This window comes from Phacochoerus africanus, chromosome X (genome assembly GCF_016906955.1).
Source record: "Phacochoerus africanus isolate WHEZ1 chromosome X, ROS_Pafr_v1, whole genome shotgun sequence".
Lineage (NCBI taxonomy): Eukaryota > Metazoa > Chordata > Mammalia > Artiodactyla > Suidae > Phacochoerus > Phacochoerus africanus.
Window position 1 is genome coordinate 27581 of NC_062560.1, and position 24378 is coordinate 51958.

A 24378-nucleotide genomic window follows, 5' to 3' on the forward strand; every position below is an offset into this window, starting at 1 on the left:
ATGCCGTTTGCAACCACATGGATGCAACTACCAATTATCATACTAACTGAAACAAGCCAGAGAAAGACAAACATCAGATGACATCGCTTCTATGTGGAATCTAAACTATGACACAAATGAATGTCCTTACAAAACAGAGACTCACAGACAGACAGGACAGCCTTGTGGTTGCCAGGGTAGAAGGAGGAGGGAGTGGGATGGACAAGGACTTTGGGATTAGCAGATGCAAGCTAGAGTATATAGGATGGATAAATGACAAGGATTTACTGTGTAGCACAGGGAACTATATTCAACATCCTGAGATAAACCATAATGGAAAAGAATATGAAAAACAATCTACGGGTACCACTGGGTCATTTTGCTGTTTAGCAGAAATTAACACCACATTGAAAATCATCTATCATTCAATAAAAAAAATTTTTTTAAATATTGCACCATCCAAGGCATGGAACCAAATGCCTCCCCCCACCTCCAGCTTGAGTTGCTTTCAATGACTAGATTCCAAGGAACAGACTCTGGAGAGGTGAGGGGGTGTATGACGTCGAGGTGGAAAAACCTGCTACCTCAGCAGGTGACCAGGTCACCATGTGCATGTTGACAGACTGTGCCCTTGACAGAATGAAAAAGGCATGTCCCCTGCTGGGAAAACATCAGACCAAATCCGACAGGGGTGGGGTGGGGGAGGGGGTGGCTTCTAATAATATCACAAAACTATGAACAGCAATGAAAAACAAGGTCACAGACCCGAGGAGATGAAGGAGACAGGGCAGCTAAATGCAGCGTGGTGTGCTGGATGGGATCCCGGGACAGACAGGGAGCATGAGGTAAAAACAGGTGAAACACAGAGGCTAGGGTTTCATTAATACCACTGTACCAGCACTGCCTCCTCACTTTTAATCAGATATCTCATGGTCATTTAAGACATTAAGAGGGTATGGGGTAAAAGAGCACTTTCTCAAACTATCTTTACAGGTGTTTTTTTTTTTTGTAAATCGAGTTTTTAGGTTGTTTTTTTTTTTTTTCCGGCCATGCTGGTGGCATATGAGAGTTCCGGGCCAGGGACAAAATCTGAGTTGAAGCTGCAACCCACGCCACAGCTGGGACAATGCCGGATCCTCAACCCACCACACCACAGCAGGAACTCCCTTAGAACTAGTTTTAATTAAGGTTTATTTTTAAAAAACACAAACAGTACCAGCATGCCTCAGCGATATGGCAGGTCTGGCGCCAGACGGGTCGTGGAAAGCAGGTCACATGAATTTTTTGGTCTTGGAGTGCATACAAAAGTGATGTTTAAACTAGGCTGTAGCCTATTAGGTGTGCCATAGCATTATGCCTTCGAAAGGTACAGACTTTCATTTTTAAATATTTTATTGCTAAAAAATGCTAGCTGTCATCTGAGCCCTCAGTGAAACATCAAAAATCACAGATCAGGGAGTTCCCATCATGGCTCAGCAGAAATGAATCTGACTAGTATCTATGAGGATGCAGGTTCGATCCCTAGCCTCGCTCAGAGGGTTAAGGATCCGGCATTGCCATCAGCTGTGGTGTAGGTCGCAGGTGCAGCTCAGATCTGGCATTGCTGTAGCTGTGGTATACGCCAGCGGCTGCAGTTCTAATTCAACCTCTAGTTTGGGAACCTCCATATGCTGCAGGTGCAGCCTTAAAATGACCCCCCCCCAAAAAAAATCTCAGATCCTATCTACCTTAACAAATAACATCTTACTGAAAAAGTTTGAAATATTGCAACAAAATGACCAAAACATGACCCAGACACAAGGTGAGCAAATGCTGTTGGAAAAATGGTGCCAACAGACTTGCTTTTTATAACAAGCACAGTATTTGGGAAGCACAAGGCAACGAGGTCTGCCTATACTGCAAAACTGTCCTCAAGAAACCAAGTCTGTCTTTTGTAAAATCAATCACCGTGGAAGAATCAGAGTCAGCCGGACAATCCCGGCGTGGCAGAACTACAGGCTTCCTACCTTGAAAGGTCCAGCCAATGCAATCATCAATTGGTTTTAATCCTGCAGAATCAAAACCCCATGTATAAAAGCAATAGCAACAAAGGTGAAATGTTTAAAAATGCATCTCCCTGGGAGTTTCCTTGTGGCACAGCCGGCGAAGGATCCAGCACTGTCATGGCAGTGGCTCAGGTTACTGCTGTGGTGCAGGTTTGATCCCTGGCCCGGGAACATACACAAGCCACAGGCACAGCCAAAAAAACAAACAAACAAAAAGCCTCTTCTGGATAGGAGAGAGGATTCATTTCACGTGTGTTTCCTTTAAGGCATCATGGAAAATCGGGGGTGAGTCTCACACACAGAAAGACCTTTACCTCTAGCTCCATGCTAAAGTTTTCAGGCAGGTAAGAGTAAAAAAATAAAATAAAATGAAAAATATAAAAGGGCTGTAACCAGAATTCCCTTCGTGGCTCAGCAGGAGCAAATCTGACTAGCATCCATGAGGACGCAGGCTCCATCCCTGGCCTTGCTCCGTGGGTTAAGGGTCCACCATTGCCATGAGCTGTGGTGTAGGTCGCAGACACGGCTCAGATCTGACATTGCTGTGGCTGTGGCTGTGGCTGTGATGTAGGCTGGCAGCTGCAGCTCCAATTCAACCCCTAGCCTGGGAACTTCCATATGCCGTGGGTAGAGCCCTAAAAAGACAAGAAAAGTGGGGGGGAGGGTGCGTACCCAGGCAGGATGGAGCATCCTGAGACAAACCAGGACACTATAACACTCCAGGCTTGTCAGATCCACAATAGGACAAACCATTATTCAAAAATATGGGGGTCACGTGTGGACTCTGTCAATGCACAAGACAGAGCATCATGCTCATGGTACTGTCAGCAAGCCGTAATCCCGACTCCTCTTCCCCTCTGGATCAGCCCTGGGACGCGGATGAATCATCATAAAGAGGCACATTTCATTGAGGCGCTTCCCTATTGGCCAGTCGACAGCTGTCATGGAAACCCCTCCAGGTGACTGGATGCTCAGGGACCAGCGCCTGCAAAGTGACAGACCCCTTGTTCACCGGCAAGAGAGGCTCCTTGGTGCTTTTGGTCTCCAGGAGCCTTCGAGAGTCCTGAAAATTGAGGGGCTGGTAATTGTTGCTTTCCTCTGGACTCTATTTCACAGGACTAGGAAGACATCAAGAGCAATCCAATCCACCCAAGTTTTCAGAGAGGAAAAACCCGAAACTTCCCATCCTGGGCAAAGCCCTCTGGGGAGCAAGGAGAGAGCAACACTGAAAAAGTTCGGTCCCTTCCTACAAACGCAGGAAGCGTAGCAATAAAGGAACGAGTGCAACAAATGAACGTTTCAAAAAAAAAATGAAGCCTTTCATTCTTACAAAGAATAATTAAGCATCCGAGGAAAAGGAAGATGAGAAGCAGCTATGTTGCTTTATAGAAAAAAGAAAAAAAAAGGTTTTGGAGGTTTTCTCCCCTCTGCTTCCTCTCCTAGTTGTTTTCGTGAAAATGATTTTATCGTTTTAAGTCTCTGCTGCACAAAATGAAGAAAAGAAATAGGTTTTGAACATGAATCATGTGCTTGTTGTATTAATCTGTTTGATGATGCCTCTGATTCCTCAAGCTTTCAAAAACTGGCAGAAATAGAGACAGCCAACCCTGAAATTTCAGGTATTTCCCCTTCCTTTCAAGAACAGCGTTTAAAAGTAGTGAGTAGCTATGCAGTCCAGGTGGAAAATCACAGGACCTCTGTGTGACTCAGTTTTCTTGTCTGGAAAGGAGGAAAATGAACATAATTTCCTTCCTTTCAAGTCCTCAAAAGCTGTGCTTCTAAATGATTTTCTGGTTTGATCACCAATCACCCCACCCACGATCCTTGGTATTTACTAGAAGGCTTACGCCCGTTTTCACATTCTTGGAATTGAGTGGATAGAAACGCACCCCTTCCTAGAATCCTTGCCTCCTCTCACCTCCATCCCATAAACAGCATCAAGCCCTCCCAAAGTGCAGAGTAGCTGGTGGAATACTGTTCTTAATTTGAAGACAGGATTTGTTTTTCCTGTCAAGTAGGTTTGAGAGGAGATGAGACCAGAGGAGGAGGAGAGGGAAGGAGGGGACACAGATGTGTTCCCTCCTGACCTGGTCAGGTGAGCATCCTGGGACCAGGGAGACCCAGAAAGGGCCACTTGATCGCCCATCACCCCTAGCTATGACATGTTGCAATTCCCTGAGAAGGGCCACCCGCTGGCATCCTCAGAAAAGCCAGAAGCGGCAGTGACCTTGGCTTTGGAATAGACAGACCGTTGTTTCAACACCAGCAAATCCATGGATCTGCCCCTCCCCTCTCCACAGGAGTGACGAACCCTCCCCTGAGCTCAGCTTCCCCCTGAAGGATGCCCAGAGACCCCAGTAGGTACCAGATTGAGAGGCTGGGCTATGATGTCTCTAAATTAACAGCAAACTGGGGGCTGGGGAGGGTGGGGAAGACAGAGATCACCATTCAATATAATATTGCAAACTCTTTCCACGGCTCTTCCTCTACCTCCAGTGACACGTAGAGAGAAAAAAATAAACACACGTGTGGGATGATTTAGTGATAGAACCACTAACAGTCAAGTTTTGTCAATACAAATAACACATCTGCTGATTCTGTTATGGCACCACCCCAGGCAGACCAAGGACTGTCTTTTTAAAATCTTCAGGAAGATATATTCCTGATAAAAAGTAAATTATTTATACATATATATGTATATGTGTGTGTTATATTAACACACACATGATATAAACACACATATATATGTATAAATAATTGAATTTACATACGTAGAAATACATATGTGTATGTGTTTATATAATTTATATGAGCAAATTATATATAGACATACATAATTTTATTTAATCGGCTGACATCTACATAAACAGGAAATCAGCTAGCTCCATGAATGCCCAACGTGTATCCTGACATTTTATACATCTATTTATGCAACTCAACAATTCATTAATTTGGATGTGATCCGACAAAACACCCCAAAACTTGTGAAATTAACACACACACTTATTGAGGTAATTCTCATGTAATTTTGATCCATTTTCAGATCCCTAGCTATTCATCAAAGGGAGAGTTTTCCATCAGTGTAATCGTCACATAAATTCATGGACATTATTTTAATCTGTGAAATCGTTTTAGCAGAATTACTGTTCAACACCTCTGCACAAATTTTCAGCGAAGCCATGTGTTAAGTACACGCTCACCCCCGGCACATGCTGCTGTTCGATTTCCACAGTGAACTTAAATTGTCGCGTGAGGAGTTCCCTGGTGGCTCAGTGGGTTAAGAATCCGGCATTGTCCCTGCAGCATCTCGGGTCACTGCTGTGGCACGGGTTCAACGCCTCACCTGGAAACTTCCACACGCCACAGGGGCAGTAAAAAAAATTGTCAGGAGACGTGTGCTGAGAGGGTACTTTTCACAGGATAGGAATTCCGAATGTCTTCCATGTTCCTATTTTTGTAACAGCTTTACGGAAATGTGTTGCACCGTCCACAACGCACCCGCTGGCCACCCTTGCCCTATGGTTGGTTGGTTGGTTGGTTGGTTTGATAGTCTAACAAATTCAGATTTCTCCGCCTTTTCAGTTTTGCCATCCTAGCACCTGTGCTTCACACGTCTTCTGTCCGCACCTACCTAACCTACCCTAACTTCGTGGAACTGTTTCCTTTTCTCCTGGGTCGGCCTGATGCTTGTGTTCAGGGACAAGTTTTTTTTTTTTTCTTCTTCTTCTTTTCAGGGCCACACCTGTGGCATGGGCAGATTCCCAGGCTAGGGATCAAATTGCAGTTGCAGCTGCCACCCTCTACTGCCTGCGGCGCACAGGCACTGCTCAGTCCATAAGTAAGGTTTTTGTCTTGTGTCTCATATATGTTTTTTGTTTCCAAAATGTCTTTTGCTTTTCCATGGTTCTGTTTCTCTAAGGGTACCCGTTCCCAATAATTCTCTCTACTGTGATCTAAACTATTCCAGCCTAAGCCTGGCTCCTGGGACAATGCATATACCATGTAAAAAGCAGAGCTGGCCTGCTGCCTTAGGGTTGGGACGCAGATGCCCCCGGGGAATCCACTAGCATAGATACCGTCTTTTCCTCCAGGCCGCTGGTTAACTCCCCGATCCTTTATTAAATCATCTCTTTGGTTATTAACCCCAGTCGCCCGCGCCGTTGAAGATGCTAAAATTTAACAGCAGGCATTCTCTCCATCTGAAAATTACACAATCCTCTACCTTCTCACACTTCAGTTATATGGCACTAATCATCTTGCCTCTATTTTTAGAAGGTTTATGAACCCTGAATTAAGTTGTTCTCTTCCTGAACATTGGAAAAAGGACATGAGACATCACACACACACACACACACACACACACACACACATACCAGAAGGGAGATTCTGATGATAAAACTTCTTTGTTCTTAATTTTGAGTCGGTTCCTGTTTGGTCATGCGCATTCACTCCCCCCACCCCCGCAAACACTATCGTTTTTGTGGCGGCCTTTGTCACATGGACGGTACGGTACAGAAAAGAAAAACAGCTTGATCTTCTTCTCCCCCATACTCAGCCCTCAATATATGCTGAATAAACAAATGAAATGACCAAAAAAAAAAAAAAAAAATCGTGTCCACTTCTCCAGATGACGTTGGCAATGTAAACGCACTCAAGTGCCCTTAGATCCTTTGTGTTCTGTGTCAATAAAATATTCACAGAGGGAGTTCCCGTCGTGGCGCAGTGGTTAACGAATCTGACTAGGAACCATGAGGTTGCGGGTTCGGTCCCTGCCCTTGCTCAGTGGGTTAACGATCCGGCGTTGCCGTGAGCTGTGGTGTAGGTTGCAGACGCGGCTCGGATCCCGCGTTGCTGTGGCTCTGGCGTAGGCCGGTGGCTACAGCTCCGATTCGACCCCTAGCCTGGGAACCTCCATATGCCGCGGGAGCGGCCCAAGAAATAGCAGCAACAACAACAACAACAACAACAACAACAAAAGACCAAAAAAAAAAAAAAAGAATTTACAGAGGCCTTCTAGGTGATTCGACTGTTGTGGCTTGGGGACCGCTCAGGACAAAGACTCTCACCTTATGCTACTGAATGCAGCACGGCAGGGCTTCTCAAGGCGTTGATGTGTCTGTATTCAGGGTAAAAATTCAAGACAGGGGTATGACAGGCGGGGTTCTCCCAAATGATTTGATCCAGGCACCTCTTTAAAAGAGAAAAATGCCTTCGAGAAGATGTGGTCCATGATAGAATTCTACTCCGCTCTCAGAAAGAAGGCTATCATTGCCATTTGCAGCAACACGGATGCAACTGGAGATTCTCATACGAAGTGAAGTGAGTCCGACAGGGAAAGACACAGACGCTGTGACATCCCTTCTATGTGGAAATCTAAAATAGGGCACACACATGAACTTCTTGACAAAACAGAAAGAGACTTCCAGACATAGAAAATACTCGTAGGGTTCCCAAAGGGACAGGGTGCTAGAAGGATGAGTTAGGAGTCTGGGATTAGCAGATACACACGATTACCTATAAAGAGAGAAACAACAAGGTCCTACTCCATCGTACCGAGAACTATATTCAATATCCTGTAATAAACCATAAGAGAAAAGCATTTGAAAAGAATGTATGTGCAGGTATAATTGAATCACTTTGCTATACAGCAGACACTAACACCACATGGTAAATCAACTATCCTTGCATAAAATACATTAAAAAAAGAAAGAAAGAAAGACAGAAACCCTGATTTGGGAGCTCTTATTAAAGACCTGAAATAGCTGAAAAGTAGCGTCTATGAGGGGTGGCAGAGTTTGAGACAAGCCTCTGTGATCTTTGAGATATCAGACATGGCTCCATCAGAACTCAAGGTACTGTTTATGCCTAAAAAAGGCCGAAATAGGGAGTTGTCATGGTGGCGCAGCAGAAACGAATCCGACTAGGATCCATGAGGATGCACGTTCAAACCCTGGCCTTGCTCCGTGGGTCATGGATCAGGTGTTGCGATGAGCTGTGGTGTAGGTTGTAGACGCAGCTCGGATCCCACACTGGTGTGGCTGCGGTGTGGGCCAGCAGCTGTAGCTCCGATTCGACCCCCTGGCCTGGGAACCTCCATATGCCGCAGGTGCAGCCCTTAAAAAAAGAAAGACAAATGGTGACATATTTAACTATGGCTTACGGATTCGTAGAAAGACTACAGGACACAGCCATTAATTCATGAGGCTTGATCCACTCCCTGCCTTTAAAAAAAACCCCAATCTTTCAGGGGTCCTCAATTCTTTGTGGAATCAAAGGCATCTGTTTTCCCTATGTCCTCACTCCCAGGATTTACGAAAATGAAAATCAAGGTTTTACCAATAGAGGGTTGGCCAGCTTTTAAAAACATAAGCAGCCGTACCCATGGGGCATGGGAGGAATTCTATTACGTTGTCATGGAAAATCTCCTTTGCCATTTCATTTTGCTCTTCCTTCCCGACTCATGGAAAGAATGATCTCGTTGCTGTCATTGTTCCTTTAATCCCTTAAGGACCTCTGGGTCCTCGTCACGCAGCCCAATGAAGAAAGCCAGAAAGCCGGCGGGGTGGGGGGCAGGGGGGTGGGGTGGGGGGGAGGATGAAAGAAAGAATACAGAGCACATAGCAGCAAATGGGGGGGGGTCACGTACACATGAACTATATTCCTTAACCATTTTTTTATGAACGTTCCCACACCAGCAAAGGTGTCTGAGGAGGTACATGCCTAAGGCATCTATTACCAGGACTAAGTTGACTTGCAAGCCTGCCACTTGGATGTGTGCAAGAAAAGTGATGAATACAAGAACGAGAGTCAGAAGCTGTTTTCCAGAAAAAAGGTCCATCTACATCCCTCACGGCATTTCTTTCTTGCCCATTCCTGAGGCTACCGTCTTGATCTGCCATTGTGGGCACATCCACACGAGAGACCCGGCCAACAGAATCTAGCCCACAAGGACACACGGATGTTTAGATGGATAGACACCACCTCTGCCCCTCACCATGCCCAGGGCGGAGCGCTGTAATCTGTTGGGGCTTCTGGGCACTGACATAGATTCAGGGTCTGCGTTCCGGGGGCAAAGGATGCTGCTCCGTCCATCCAAGAGCCACAGCTTGACCTCATCCGCATGTTCCCACTGACACGAGGTTTCCCACTCAGTATCAATAAATGATGTTCCAGGAAGGGCTGAAAGATGCTGGTGAGCACAGCAGCATGAATAGCCCCCCAACGTCTCTTGGATGCAAAGCGGTAGTTTCTGTGGACAATTAGTGTCAATTCTGGGGACCAGCCTGCAAAGGGACTTACCACCTATGACACAACTTCTTCTGGCAAATGCACATCAAATGGTCCATGCATCCATCTATAACTATATTTGCAGTCTATCTTTACAGCAATTTTCATATGTCTATATTAATGCATGATATAGGTTAAATACTTAAGTAATTATATAATACACAATCACACTCATTATATTTTCTCTTTTTTCTTTTTTGCTTTTTAGGGTCACACCCATGGCATATGGAGGTTCCCAGGCAAGGGGTCCAACTGGAGCTACAGCTGCCGGTCTACACCACAGCCACAGCCACATTAGATCCAAGCCGTGTCTTCGAGCTATACCCCAGCTCACAGCAATGCTAGATCCTTAACCCACTGAGTAAGGCCAGGGATCGAACCCGCAGCCTCATGGTTCCTAGTCAGATTCAGTTCTGCTGCACCATGATAGGAACTCCCTCTTTTTTTTTTTTTTTTTTTTGGCTGTGGCATGCAGCTGCTTGATGTGGGATCTCAGCTGGAGACCAGGGATTGAACCTAGGCTGCAGTGGTGAAAGCACCAAATCCTAACCACTAGACCACCAGGAAACTCCCTACCATTATACTTATGTAATCCATTATGTAGCTAAATCAATTTTATACATTATCTATAGAAAGGCTTTCCAATGAATCTTGAAATAACGTATGTGTTGATGATAGTCTTTCTTCATCAATTACATTGTATAAAAATTGTATACAAATTATATTGTATAAAAATTGTATACAAATTATATTGTGTAAAAAGTTGTATACAAATTTAATTATAGAAATGCATAGAGTGTACTATACATAAAGTGGATAATCAACAAGGACCTACTATATAGCACTGGGAACAGTACTCAATATTTTGTAGTAACTTGAAAAGAATCTGAAAAAGAATACACACAAGTATCACTGAATCCCTTTGCTGTAGACGTGAAACTAACACATCGTAAATCAACTGTACTCCAATATAAAAATGTACAGTGAATAAATATAACTATGTAAATACAATCATTAACAATAATTATAAACATATATTTAAATGAAAATTAGCTAGACAACGAAGCCTTTCTAGTTACGATTTGCCAATAAAACGATTTTGTGCAAGAAAAAGCTTCGTGACGTCATGCCTGTCACTGTCCCGAGAACACTTGGGTCCCACGTCAGCGCAGTGTCGGGTCAGGGACCTAAGTCTATTTACCATCTATGTGCAACCCTATTTCCAAAGCACCTGCGCCCAGTGGCAAAATGACCACATGGGACAGGAAATCCCATGGCTGCACCACTGCTGTGGCTGCCCCCACGGCTGGGGTCTATCCCCGCTTTTCGGCAAATGCAGGTGCGTGAGTGGTCCACGCTGAGTTAGGAGGCAACGGGGCTGCGGGGGGGAGGGGGGGGGGCGGACCTCAGACCACAAAGAGACAACGATGAGATTCTCCACTTTGGGGACGTAAGCTTCCCAGAGTTTACGGAAAGTGAACCGTGGGATTGTCTGTGGGGCTGAGACGCTATTCCTTTGCTGGACCAGAAGGTTTCACTTGCATCCACCTCTCAGCAGAGCTTTCACGTGCATCTCCTACCAGGCAGAGAAATGGGCTATTCTGTTGTGCCTTTTAAAAAAGGAGTGTCCAGTTTGATCCTTGCACCAACTGTCAATTGCTCCCTCCCAGTATGCAACCTGGACCAAGATGGATGGGCAGGAAAGGGCAGTATTTTATCACTCCTAAGATGTAGTTTATTCCCTCCTAATCACAGGTGATGAGACCTCATTAGAATATGTTACTCAAATTGGAAGAGAACGCTTCAAGGATCGTTGGAGAAAAACAGATGCTTGCCCCCCGACATGCACACTCACATTCTTTAAGTTTCCTCATAAACGAACACCTTCCCCTCCAATGAGGAGGCGTTGCAGATCCATCCTGGGCCATTTATGGAGTGCGTTTTTCAATATCACTTAGGCTTGGTGAACAATGGAGAGAAGAAAAGGAGAATGACCAAGGCACCAAGCACATGTTTCATCCTGATCTTGTGGGGTTTTTTTTGTTTGTTTGTTTGGATTGCATGCGTTGCCATGACGGAGAAAAACATCTGATGCAAGAAATCGCTCTTGGTTTGTGCTGGGGCATATGGTCATACCTACATGTGTGAACATACAGAGACACACACAGATACACTCCACTCGTCACCACATGCCTCTGGGAGGTGAGGGCAAATGTGAGTGATGGAGAAGAGCCATTAACAGGGACATACGTTATTTGTTTTAAAAAGGTGTTTACTCAGACACACAGATCTAGAGAACAAGCCGGTAACCAGGGCGAAGAGGGATGTGGGGAGAGGCGAGAGAGGGAATTAAGAGAAATAAATGACCTTCCTATAGGGTTGGTGGAAATGAACACTGGTGCAGCCACTATGGAGCACAGTGTGAAAGTCCCCTAAAAAACTACCAAAAAACCCTACTCTAAGATCCAGCAATCCCACTCCTGGGCGTCTATCCAGACGAAACTCTAATTCGCAAAGATACATGCACGCCTATGTTCACAGCAGCACGAGTCACAACAGCCAGGACGTGGACGCCATGGACAGAACTGGAGAAAGATGTGGTCCAGAGACACAATGGAATACTACTCAGCCATAAAGAAGAACGAAGCAGTGCCACGTGCAGCAACATGGATGCAACCAGAGAGTCTCACATGAAGTGAAGTGAGTCAGACACAGAAAGACAAATACCGTATGATATGGCTTCTATGTGGAATCTCAAACAGGACACAAATGAACTTATCTAGGAAACAGAAACATATTCACAGGCATGGAAAACAAACCTATGGTTACCAAAGCAGACTGAGGGGATAAATTAGCAGTTTGGGATTCATATACACACAATACTCTATATAAAAGAGAGAAGCAACAAGGTCCTACTGTTCAGCACAAGGAACCGTACTCAATATCTTGTAATAACTGATAATGGAAAAGAATCTGTGAAAGAATACATAGAGATAGATACATGTGAAAGGAACATATCGACAGATATATCTGAACAGCTTTGATGTACCTTAGAAACTCACACAACATGGTAAATCAACTATACTTCAATCCAAAAAAAAAAGAGGTACTACTATGTATAATATGGATAATCCAATATATAAGGATATATCATCCAATACAGGGAAATACAGCCATGATTTCGAAATAGCTTTTCACGGAGTGGAATCTAAAAATCTTGAATCACTATGCTGTCACCTAAAACTCATATAATAATGTAAATCAACTCTGCTTCAATCAAGTTTTTAAAAATGTGTTTATAGTTTCCCACCCAGTGTGTTCCTAGCACAATACTCAAGTAGGAAATGATGGGAAGCACGACAGGCAGACAACATCCATAGGCTCTGATCTCTGCACCTGCTCCCCCCACCCTCCGCCACCCAACACACACACACTCCTGTTCCCCTTGACTGTTTTTGAGACCAGTCTGATGCTGCAGGCTGAGCAGCCAAAGCTGGCAGACCATCCAGGTAACCTCATCCACATCCCTGCCACAGTTCTGACCCAAACACGGGGGAGGTTGATAGATGAAACATGAAAAATGATACCATGGGCAAATCCATCACTGCTGCAAGAATATAACCAGAGCCCTTTTCTGTGTGTCACAGAAATAAACACAGACTCCCAGGCACACCTCCCCTCATTGCCAATCACAGTGTCTTTCACCCTGATTCTTCTTCTTTTTTTTTTTTTTAAGGGATTCAAAAGCTTCACTACGTTTCTTTTCTTTTTAATGTAGACAAATCAGCACCTCAAAGAAGGGCACTTTGCAAAACCCTAGGTCTTTCTCCACCTAGCCCCTGGCCATAATAATAATAATAATAATAATAAGGCACAACCAGCCAAACAAAAGCAACTTTACAGTCACCAAAGGGGAAAAGGGGGAGGGATAAATTACCAGTGTGGGATTTGCAGATACAGGCTACTAAGTATAAAATAAACAACAAAGACCTGCTGGATAGCACGGGGGAACTACCCTCAATACCTTGTAATAACCTGGAATGGAAAAGAATCTGAAAAATATCTGTAACTGTATCACTTTGCTGTACACCTGAAACCACGACAACATTGTAAATGAACTCTACTCCAATTTCAAAAAAACGGCGCATGAGTCCAGAGGAGGGATGGATTCCTGCTGTCTTTTAAGAGTCAAACAGGGGGAAATGGTGAGTTATGAATCAATAGACATACAGTTTATGTTGAACAATGTATTCCATCTCTTGAGATACACATCATGATGGGAGATAATATGAAAACAAGAATATATACATATATATGTATGTACGTATGTATGACTGGGTCACTTTGCTGTACAGAGGAAATGGACACAGCACCGTACATCAACTCCAAAACGTTTTTTAAATGATTTTTATTTTTTCCATTATACTTGGTTTACCGTGTTCTGTTAATTTTTTACTGTACAGCAAAGTGACCCAGTCACACATACATATATATTCTTTTTCTCACATGACCCTCCATCAGGCTCCATCATAAGTGACTAGATAAGAGTTCCCAGTGCTATACAGCAGAGTCTCATTGCTTTTCCATTCCAGTGGCAATCGGCCTGTGCGTCTATGAACCCCCGATTCCCAGTCCACCCCACTCCTCGCCCCTGCTTGGCAACCCCAAGTCTGTTCTCCAAGTCCATGAGTAAATCCTTTTTCTAAAAAAGAAAAAAAATCCTAGAAGTACCATATGATCTGGCAATTCCACTTGGAGGTGTAAACCCAGAAGGTTTCCAAGCAGGGTCTCTAAGAGCTATTTGTACACTCATGGTCGCAGCAGCATTATTCATGATATCGAAAAGATGAAAACCACACACCTGTCCATTGACAGATGACTAGATAAATAAAATGAAGTATACACATACAATGGAATATTATTCTGACACAAATTCTGCATAAACCTTGGAGACATGATGCTAATAAATAACGCATCATTAAAAGACATTTAATGATTATCATTAAAAGACAAAAAAAAAAAACCCAGTTGAACATGATGAAGAAGTTCTAGAGTTATGGTACAATATTGCACCAACAGTCCACAGTACTTAAAACTGTGTGGCACTTAGATCTTGTGATATCTGTTTTTACCACGATGTAATAGGGTAAAGACCTATGCCTGGGATAGTACCCTTCCAGAGCCGATAATGCCTTCATCATCCAATCAGGTATTAGCCTTGTGAAACCAAAATGCTCACTAGTATCAAGACACCAAATCAGGAAGCTCCAATTCTGGTCCCCCAAAAGAGGGCTGGTACTGTGGCAAATCACTCTTTACAGCGCATACAGTCAATAAATACATAAAAGCACCCTCTGTACAGCACAGGGAAATGTGTGTGACTGGGTCACTGTGTGGTACAAGAGAACTGGACAAAACACTGTAAATCAACTACGCTTTCATGATAATAAAACATAGGAATTCCCGTTGTGGCACAGCGGAATCGAATCTGACTAGGAACCATACGGTGGAGGGTTCAATCCCTGGCCTCGCTCAGTGGGTTAAGGATCCGGCCTTGCCGTGAGCTGTAGGTCACAGATGCAGCTTGGATCCTGTGTTGCTGTGGCTGTGGGGTAGGCCAGCAGCTGTAGCTCCAACAAGCCCTAGTCTGGGAACCTCCATATGCCGTGGGTGCGGCCCTAAAAAAAATGATCGATCCATCAGTCCATCAATCAATACCAAAAAAATAAAAAAAAATAAAAGCACCCAAACAAAACTCAACGTTCTTTCCCCTCATTTCCAAAGAAGCTGTAAAAGCACAAGCCATCTCATTACATACCCTTCAGAAACAAAGATGCATTTCCTCGAGGTTCTGCACGGTTTTTTCCCAGTCACTTTTCTCTCTCTCTCTTTTTTTTTTTTTCTGTTTTTCATCAATTCAATACAAATTCACCTCACTCTATATTTTGGTCTGTATTTCTGTCAGGTACCACTTCGGGGGGCGGGGGGAGGGAGGCGGGTTGGACCAGAGAAGAGGCTCATTCTGGAAACTGATTTGCTGCAGCAGGTGGCACGCAGGGGTTCCGCACACACCTGGGACAGGTGAGCCCAACAGCGAAGGTCTGAAGTGAGGTGGCTTGGCTCTTCTCCCTCTGTGTGCGGATCGTATGAGCCTTTGACTGCGCTTTGGTGTCGCAGATTCGCCACAGGACAGAATTCTTCTAGCTATGCACTCAAAGCCTGGGAATGGCCAACTTCAAAATTCTAGGCGGTACCACGTCGCCCCCCCCCCCCCCCCGGGCCCTCCCTTAATCATCGGTGCCACTCTGCCTCTCCCCAAGAATAATGAGGAAGAGTTTCCCATCGTGCCATTCTTTAAGCAAAGAACAGAAGAGGCTTTGAAAGGCCCCATGTAGCTTGTTTAGAGAAAAATGACAAAACTGGAAAATATTCACGGAGTGAATGGCCCATGAATAGTAGCAGCCCATAACAGATGACCTAATTGCCTGAAACCACGTGGCCTCAAGTTTGTGCATCTCTCTGCCTCTCCTTAACTGAGCAAAAGCTGAATATGGGATGTGAACCCGGGGGCTGACAAGTTTAAGAAATCAGTTGTTGCTACACCGAAGAGTCTGCATTTTTTTTTAACCTAATTAAACGGAAGATGAAGTGTCTCTTCTGAAAAGATGCAATATCCAGAACTTTTTTTTTTTTTTTAAACTGGGCAACTCATGGAAGTGAAAGCCTGAACATAGCTTCCTCATCTGGGAATAAAACGTATGCTCATGAGCGTTGAGAACATAGAAAGAATACATTTCTGGTTTAGACATTAAAAAATATGTTCCTTGCGCTTGACTCTCACATATAAAAAAATCAGCTCTCACCGAGTTTGGAATTTAAATGTTTGAACCAGAGGAGCTTGTCTTCAGAGTGAGGGCTTTAAAGGACTTTAAATATTTTCATATGGTCGTTTCATTTGAACCACATAAATTTGGTCAAGAAGTTGCCCTGCTGACAACGCCCAGCCAGGTAATGAAGGTTTAAAATACAGGGCACCAATTAAAACCTAAGAACAGTAAACCCAGGCCAGATCCCATCCACTTGACTATTTACTTTTGTGAGAACCTTCTCTGGGTTTGTTTTGTTTTTTTTTCTCTTTTTTCTTTTTTTTGCTGGGGTTCAGGCATAAAAGCACCATATGACAAAGGTTCCTAAAGACATTCTTGGACATTTAGAAAGCAACTGAGTGTGTACAGAAACACTCTCATCTTTGTCCGGTGACCAGAAGCTTTCCACAAATTACTACAAAGACAAAAACGAAAAGGCCGAGTTCAGAAATAAAGAAAAAAAACCCCGTAGACTTATTGTCTATATTTCAGGCGAAAAAAAAAATGAACTTTTGAATTTATTCACTTGTAAATGTAAGAGCATGGACGGCTATACCTGCTTTATCCACATTCTGTGGTAACCAGTTCCTGACCAGGTATCTTATCTCTTCTTAGACTTGGGTAAAAATTAGCTGGATGGCCGGTTACAGAGCCAAATGTGTATCCAGCATGCTTTCATTTGGGAAAGAAAAAAAAAAAAAAGAATACAAAGGAAAGCAACAATTCTTCCACCCGAGAAAAATATGTCAAAACACCTCGAAAATGGCATCAAAGCACAGTCATTATTAATGAAAGTGCAATGATCATTAACTCCCTGCTCGAAATCATTGTGGTTTCCAAAAAATTCAACCTGTCATTTTCATCCAGTGATTTAAAACTGATGAAGTAATTTTCCACTTGCTCCATTCTGGCCCTGACAATTTTCTTACCTGTCAAGGAAAATAGTCTTTAAAATAGCCGTTATGGATACAAATCCTTGGGTAACAGAATACTATGTATTTAATCTGGAAAAAAATAAATATTTGCAGAGGCTTTCCGTGAGATTCTCATGTTCTTCATTTAGGGACACATTAAAAAAAAAATTCAGATGTTTTTATCTGGAAAGAAGGGGTGAATGCCACCATGTGCTATCAGCCCCCCCAACACACACACACAGAGTTCAACAGTCAGCTTCTGCTGCAGCTACACAGGGAAATAGACCCTGGCGACTGTCAGGGTCGCTGTTAACCTCTTCCCACGGCCAACTGAAGGCAGAAAATATAGTTCTCCACTCCCCTCATCTGACTCCACAAAAATACAGATCTCTGTGCCATGAGATCACTTCTCCAACCTCTGGCATCCTCTAGGAAAAACACGAAGCCTCTCCTTCAAACCGGGCAGCTCTCAGAGCAGCTGAGGTTGCTTTGTTCTGATAGAAAGTCAGGTCTCGACGCCCTGGTCATTTAATTTCTCGCTGAAGTAGCTACCTCCCAGACAAGGTCTCAGGGATGTACTTCCGTGTTGCCTGCAGAAGCCTACATACACAAACTGGAAATTCTTTCCATCAGGATAACTTAAGTCTCCCCAAACTTTCTTATTTTCTCTCTCTCCCCCCACCCCCTTTCTTTTTTCTCTGCGTCTCATCCCTCCAACCAGGCTAAGTGCCGACTCCCGAAAACGAAGCCAGCTTGCACCACCTCGCATTAGGAAACATGCAACGCGTTATGGGTACGGAAGCCGGACCAGCAGGTGGATCCCTTCAAATAGCATAGGATATGAACACAGAAAGCCGATTCCCCCAACTGACCAAACAGGGGGAAAAAAAGAAAGAAAGAAAGAAAGAAAGAAAAAAAAATCCAGTCAAATCAAAATGAAAGGAAGAATCCACACTACCACCTTGTGGACTCTGCTCGCAAGAACAGCACCTGCTCAGTTCCATAACCCCCATCCGACAACCCTCACCCCCAAATTCTTAAGTTGGGTCCAAACGACACATTGGGATCCGCGGTCCTGGTTACCCCAGACTCGCCCAGGCTCTGCGCTCAATTCGCCGCGCGCGCACCGACCGCGGGCGCGAGCGGCCACCGCGGCACGAGGCGGGAGCCACCCCACCGCCACCCCCGGGACCCCGATGCTGCCTCCCGCATCCCCCTCCCCCGCCAGCCCCGAAAGGACAGCCCAATGGCTTCAAAAATAAAAAAGAGGCCCACACCTGCGAGTCGGTTCAGAGGCTGGAGTCAGAGAAGAGGAAAGCCGCAGCCAAGGAAAAAAAAAAAAAAAAAAAAAAGCCCGCTGGGAAAGGGGCGGGGGGATGCAGAGGACGTCCTCCGGGCGCCCCTCGCCCTCCGAAAGGGACATCCGTTTCCAGGGTGGCCACGGGGATGCGGGGTGGGAGTGACCCCCCGCTCCCGCCCCCGCCGCTCCGGGAAGAAAGGGTGCTGTGTCTGGCGGCGTGCGGGCACCGGAACGGTGCGCCCGGGCCCAGGACTGCGCGGGGCCCCGGGCCCGGATCTGGGGGCGCAAAGCCCCGGGGACCGCCCCGGACACCCGCGCGGAGAACCGAGCCCACGGGTTCTCCGAGGGTCGAAAGAGCCCAGGCAGGTTGAGGGGCGGGGGGGGGGGGGAAAGAGGGGGCGTCTGGGAGACTGAAGGATGCCTGCGCGCCCTGAGGAGGCGGCGGGCGTCCTGGAGAGCCTGAGGGGGAGGGGACAGGCAGGGGGTGGGGGAGGTGGAGGCGGGGACCTCCGCCTCGTCTCCCGCCGCAAGTCCCCCCACCCCCCGCTTCAGCTGCAGCCGGGCGACACATCCCCCCCCCCTTCACCCCCCAGCCCGCAGGTCAGGCCACACGAGTGCGAGCGCAGGCCAGGGGCGCCTCCGCCGAGGCCTTGGGGAGGGGGCGGGACTCAAGTTCACTCGCTTTTCCAAGCTCTCAGAGACCCTTGCCCACCTTCAGTGCCCCCTGCCCCCGCCCCCAGGCTGCGGGCTCGCCGAATCTCCGCCACCAGTTCCGCCCGCTGGATTGGGAGCGGGTCAGGCCGAGCTGCGCGGGAAGATCTAGGGGCGGGGGTTGGGGGGGGGTCAGGATGAAATCGCCTGGGGAAGCGGGGACGGGGGGATAGGCGGGATTTGAAGCGCGGGACAGCGAAGAGCTTTGGAATGGGGGGGGCGGTTGTCTATTACGTCGCCCAAGGCTACTGGGGTGGTCCGCGTATTGGAACCGACTCCCCAGACCCCCGCCCCCACCTCGGGCAAGAGCACTGGCCCTCCGTGCACCCCGCGGATTGTGCTCCTGGGAACAGGGGCGATGGCTTCCGCAACCCCGAGACCCTGGCTGGGGTGCCCGGAGCCTGTCCCCGCAGCTACCAACTTTTGTGGTCCTCCAGAAGAGCAGGCAGCTCGGGGACGGCGCTCCGGCGGCAGCTGCGTGCCCCTCGCCGAGGTCCAGGCCAGATCCAAAGGCTCGAGAAGAAGCAGAACCACCAGCTGCCCCCCTCCCAGCCCCCCACCTTCCGCCGCCTGCCTTCCCCCAACCCACACGCACGCGAAAGGGGAGGGGGGGCGCAGGGAGCCCGCTCCCCAGCTTTGCAAGAAACAGCGCTAAGCTACCGTCGTTTCGTCTTCACCTGGGGTCTCTGGCGCGCCCGGGTCGCTCCCCAGCAAAGCCCAGCCAGGTCCTAATCAATCACGTGCGTTATTTCGTGCATCACACAAGCCGTCATCTTATCCAAGGCCAGCAGAGGCAGGAGGGAAAAAAAAAATCGCTTAACGCAAACCCGGCCAAGCCTGTTTTCCTTTTTTTTCCTCTGGTTAACCCCAAAAATGCACCCCGGGAGATGGTAGCTGACAGTTTCCTTAAAGAAGAAGGAGGAGAAAAAAGCCCGTTGTTGCTCACACTTTCCAGAAGTCCTTCAGCCTTCCTCTCCAGTCTCGCTTTGCAGAGAACTGGCGCTTTGCTCTTTCTCTCCCCGTACTGCAGATACATTTTTTTTTCCCCTCCTCTCCTCGCCACACTCTTCTGTTTATTTGTATGTAACACAGCGCTACTTTGTAAACACATCACACACGGCCCCAGAGCCGTTCAAACAGCTGATTGCAGCAAAATGCTTCCGAACCACCGTGGTCCCGAATCTTTTTTTAAGTCAAAAGAAAAAAAAAATGTAATGTTTCTGTGGAGACGGGCACGAAAGCTTGCACAGGACACGCCGTACATACATGTCCACACACTCCCACACCTAAGAAATGGGGCGACAGATGGAAGAAAGTCCATCTATCCAAATTTTCAAAATTTAAAAAAAAATTTTTTAACGTCGGATGAATTGAACCGCAAACGTTAGCAGTCAGGCTTATCATCTTCGGCGGGGGAGCACACACAAGTCAAAATGTTAAAAAAAAAAAAAAAGGCTTTATAAAAAAAATAACCCAGAGATACATCCTAAAACGGCACCTACCTTAGCCGTGGAAGAGCGGCTTCGACTGTTCAGTGTTGTTTTTATATATCCAGATTATTCTAGCGAACCCTGGCCGAAGGTATGATTCAGGAGGATGTATTGGGGCGCCTCGGCTTTCTCGAATCCCAACCGGATTTGAGCCCCCGAAGGCAGGTGAGGATCACTAACACGGCCGTTTGGAGGAAATTCGTTGTTTGTGTCGTAAATAGTCTTATGGGGAGGGAGAAACAGGAACACGGAGCACGAAGGGCAGCGTTAGGTCTGAATAAAAGCTCTGTGTGGAGAGACAGAGACCGGTCTGCAAGAAAAAGAGAGATTGAAGCGAGAGGTCCTGATGGCTCCCAGCTCCCCCTCTGCTATTGGACCAAACTGAATGAAATTTACAAAGCCAGCAGCCAATGGATCTCCGCAGTCGGCCCCATCACTACAGAAACCACATCCACAGCTACAAGCGAATGCAAAGAGCAGCTAATCCCCAGTGCAAACCAGCTGGCACCGAGCGATGCCCGGTGCTGGTGCCGGTGCCGGGTGCCGGGGTGGTGGAACAGGTGAGCGCGTCTCACGGGGCCGCCGTGCCAGAAGCGCACAAGGAAGCTTCCCTTCCCTGTTCGCTCCAGATAGCCTTCAGAGACACCAAACACGCTACCGTATTTGCAAACATCTTAACTCTTGCAGGCCATGCTGTCCCAGAGAGAGTGCCAGCAGTGTGAGCTATTCCCAGGAGTCAGGCTGAAAAATGTGTTACTGTTGCTGGATGGTATTGTGCCTGTATTGGAAGCAATGACATACATATATAATGTGGCATATAATATATATGAGATACCTATGTAGGCAGCAAAATTAGAATGAAGATCTGTAAAGGACAGAAGCTTCTTTATGTCGAGGTGATGGGTTAACGTCTTTGGGGGTTTGTTTCTTATTCGGTAATGATTTTTTCCCCCCGCTGGCCCCCTTGGCACGTGGAAGTTCCCTGGGCCAAGGTTCAAACCAGTCACAGCAGCTACCCCAGCCAGATCCTTAACCCACTGCGCCCCAAAGGAGCTTTCTATATAGTAATGATTTTGCAGAATTAAGTACTAGACATTGCTAGCATCTGCCAGTTATTTTGAAACAACCTCCCTTGGAGTTCCCATCGTGGCTCAACGGGTTAAGAACCTGATGCAGTCTCTGCCTCTTTGAGGATGTGGGTTCCATACCTGGCCTCACTCAGTGGGTTAAGGATCCAACATTTTTGCAAACTGCAGTGTAGGTTGCAGATGCAGCTCTGGTCTGGCGTTGCTGTGGCAGTGGCATAGTCCAGCTGCTGCAGCTCCAATTAGACCCCTAGACTGAGAACTTCCATATGTTTCAGGTGTGGCCCTAAAAAGAGAAAAAAACAAAAGAAAAAAGAAATACCTTCTCTTCAATTTGGGGAATCCAGAAAATCATCTTTCCCAGTCTGCTTCAAGTTGAGTGCTATGACCTGGTATTTTTCATTGGGTTTAGAGGGATCTGGCTCTCTGTTGTGCCATGTCTGAAGTTCCTTGCTCATAAATCAGGGAAGGTTATATAGTGTGGCAATCTGAACACTGATTCTCTTGTTCAAGTTGCCTCTGACCTTAGGTGTGTGTTTAAAGGCTTTGCCTGGGTTTCAGCCCCTGTAATATGAAGCAGATAAAAGGAATCACTCCCAATATCTTTGAGATCTCATATTTGATGCAGGACTAGACATGCAAGAAGCTCTAAATAAATATTTGCTTTTCTCCACATTATTTCACAGGCGTAGGAATTTCTTTATGGATGGAAAAAAGATAACATCTCTTATCCATTAGGCATCCTCAGAGTTGCTTCTGCACTTAGGCAGCAAAGGTACGCATCCAGCCTGCTGTAATTACTTGGGGTGAGAGCATAATTAGGGATTCCTCAGAAGTTTTGAGAGAGGGACTCTTGGGGACAGAGGGAATAGGGGGTGAGGGTGAACACCAATTTAGGGTACCTAGTTTCAGATCAAGGGTCTTATCCTTGCTTGCTTGAACCGGTAGGAAAAGTCTATTAGGTTTTGTGAAAGTTAGGGACTAGATATATTAAACAGTGATTAAAGTAGTTTTCTTTGGGGTTCCTTGGGATGATTAAATGGATAATATGCATGAAAACACCATTTATGATAGAACACTGTAAGCCAACTATAATGGAAAAAAATAAAAATCATTAAAAAAAGAAAACTTTACCAAAAAGATACATATGTGAGTGTGTGTGTGTGTGTATCATACGTATAGATATAAAGACCTATTTTAATCACTGTTATAGATACAATATACATACATAAAATTGATACATATCTAATAATAGAAGAAACATATATGTCATATAAATATTTATCTTTCTTCTATCATTGAATAGATATTTAAGATCCAGTAACATAACTGGAAGTTCCCTCACGGCTCAGCAGGTTAAGGATCTGGCATTGTCACTGTTGTGTCTCATGTCACTGCTGTGACACAGGTTTTGACCCCTGGCCCAGGAACTTCCACATGCATTTGGCACTGCCAAAAAAATAAAATAAGATCCAGTAACATAATAGCATGGCTAGTAAATACAGCTTTTCCCCCAAATTAGGGACACATAAAGTTACAGATACAAAGATATAGAAATAGAGACATAGATATAAACATATATTCTTCCCCAAGTAGAATTTAAAAGCAGAACCTCAAGTTGAACACAGTAATTCCTAGCATGCTGGAACATCGTAGGCTTGACCAAGAAAGTGCGAATTGATTTATAAATGTCTCAAGTATCTGTTGAGCACAAGCATAATCCTAAACACGGAAAAATGCATTTGTGAGTAATGCATATCCATTTATTTATTTATCTCTGGCCGCACCCATGGCATGCGCAAGTTCCCAGGTCAGGGATGGAACCTGTGCTACAGCAGCAACCCGAGCTGCTGCAGTGACAACACTAGATACTTAACTCGCTGCCTCACAAAAGAATTCCACCTCCATTTATTTCTGAAGAAGCATACAGTCTAGTGGAGAAGGGAGCCAAAAGCATCAGAAGGGGAAAAAAAAAAAAACGATGACCAGAAGGTATGAAAATACCAATGACTTATGACATCATAGGATTCCTGGAGGTAGGCCTGATGAAGAAAGGGTCTCCAGAGAAAGAGTGCTCTCAGCAGAGAAGGGAATAGAACAGAGAAGAATACACCTGGCTCCACATTGAATCCATGCCTTCAGCTCTAATCCCTGTGCTCTGCTGCTTGAGTTGAGTCATGGGGGCTCCACAGCTTTTGTTAAAAAAAAAAAAAAATGTTGCCTCCAGTCTGAAAGAGACACATGGTTGGTTCTCTGGGCTCTGCCTTTCAGCCTTGACCTTTAAAGGTAGAATAAAAAGTTGCATACACTTTGTCTTGTTGGAGGGTAATGGGAACATTGTGACCAGACATAGCTGGACAGCTGCAATAAAGGCACCAGGAAGTTTGCAACAACCAGCCACACTCTGTCCCCCTTTTTGTATGAAAGAAGCCTGGATTCTAATTCGGCTAAGACGGTTCTTGGGAACAATGCTCAGTCTGCTGTCTTTCCGAATAAAGTCGCTCTTCCTTGCCCTACCACCTCGGCTCTCGATTTATTGCCCTGCCACGTGGCGAGCAGTACAAGCTTGGTAACAGAATGATAAAGAACCCTGGATCAGGTGCAGAAGTTGAGAAAAAAAAAAAGCTATGGAAACAGTCTGAATAAAGGCATAGCAGCAACAACGTGTGTGGGGTGGAGTTTGGGATGTATAGGGTTTGAT

The 24378-nt window shown here is 45.8% G+C and overlaps 1 long non-coding RNA gene across 1 annotated transcript in view; it reads right to left on the bottom strand.

Moving 5' to 3' along the window:
* Window positions 1-20895, bottom strand: part of LOC125118803 (uncharacterized) — a 42016-nt gene extending 21121 nt beyond the window's left edge. The window contains exon 1 of the long non-coding RNA XR_007132895.1: window positions 20605-20895. This is a non-coding gene — a long non-coding RNA (uncharacterized LOC125118803). The remainder of the gene's footprint in view (window positions 1-20604) is intronic.
* Window positions 20896-24378: the final 3483 nt, after the last annotated feature.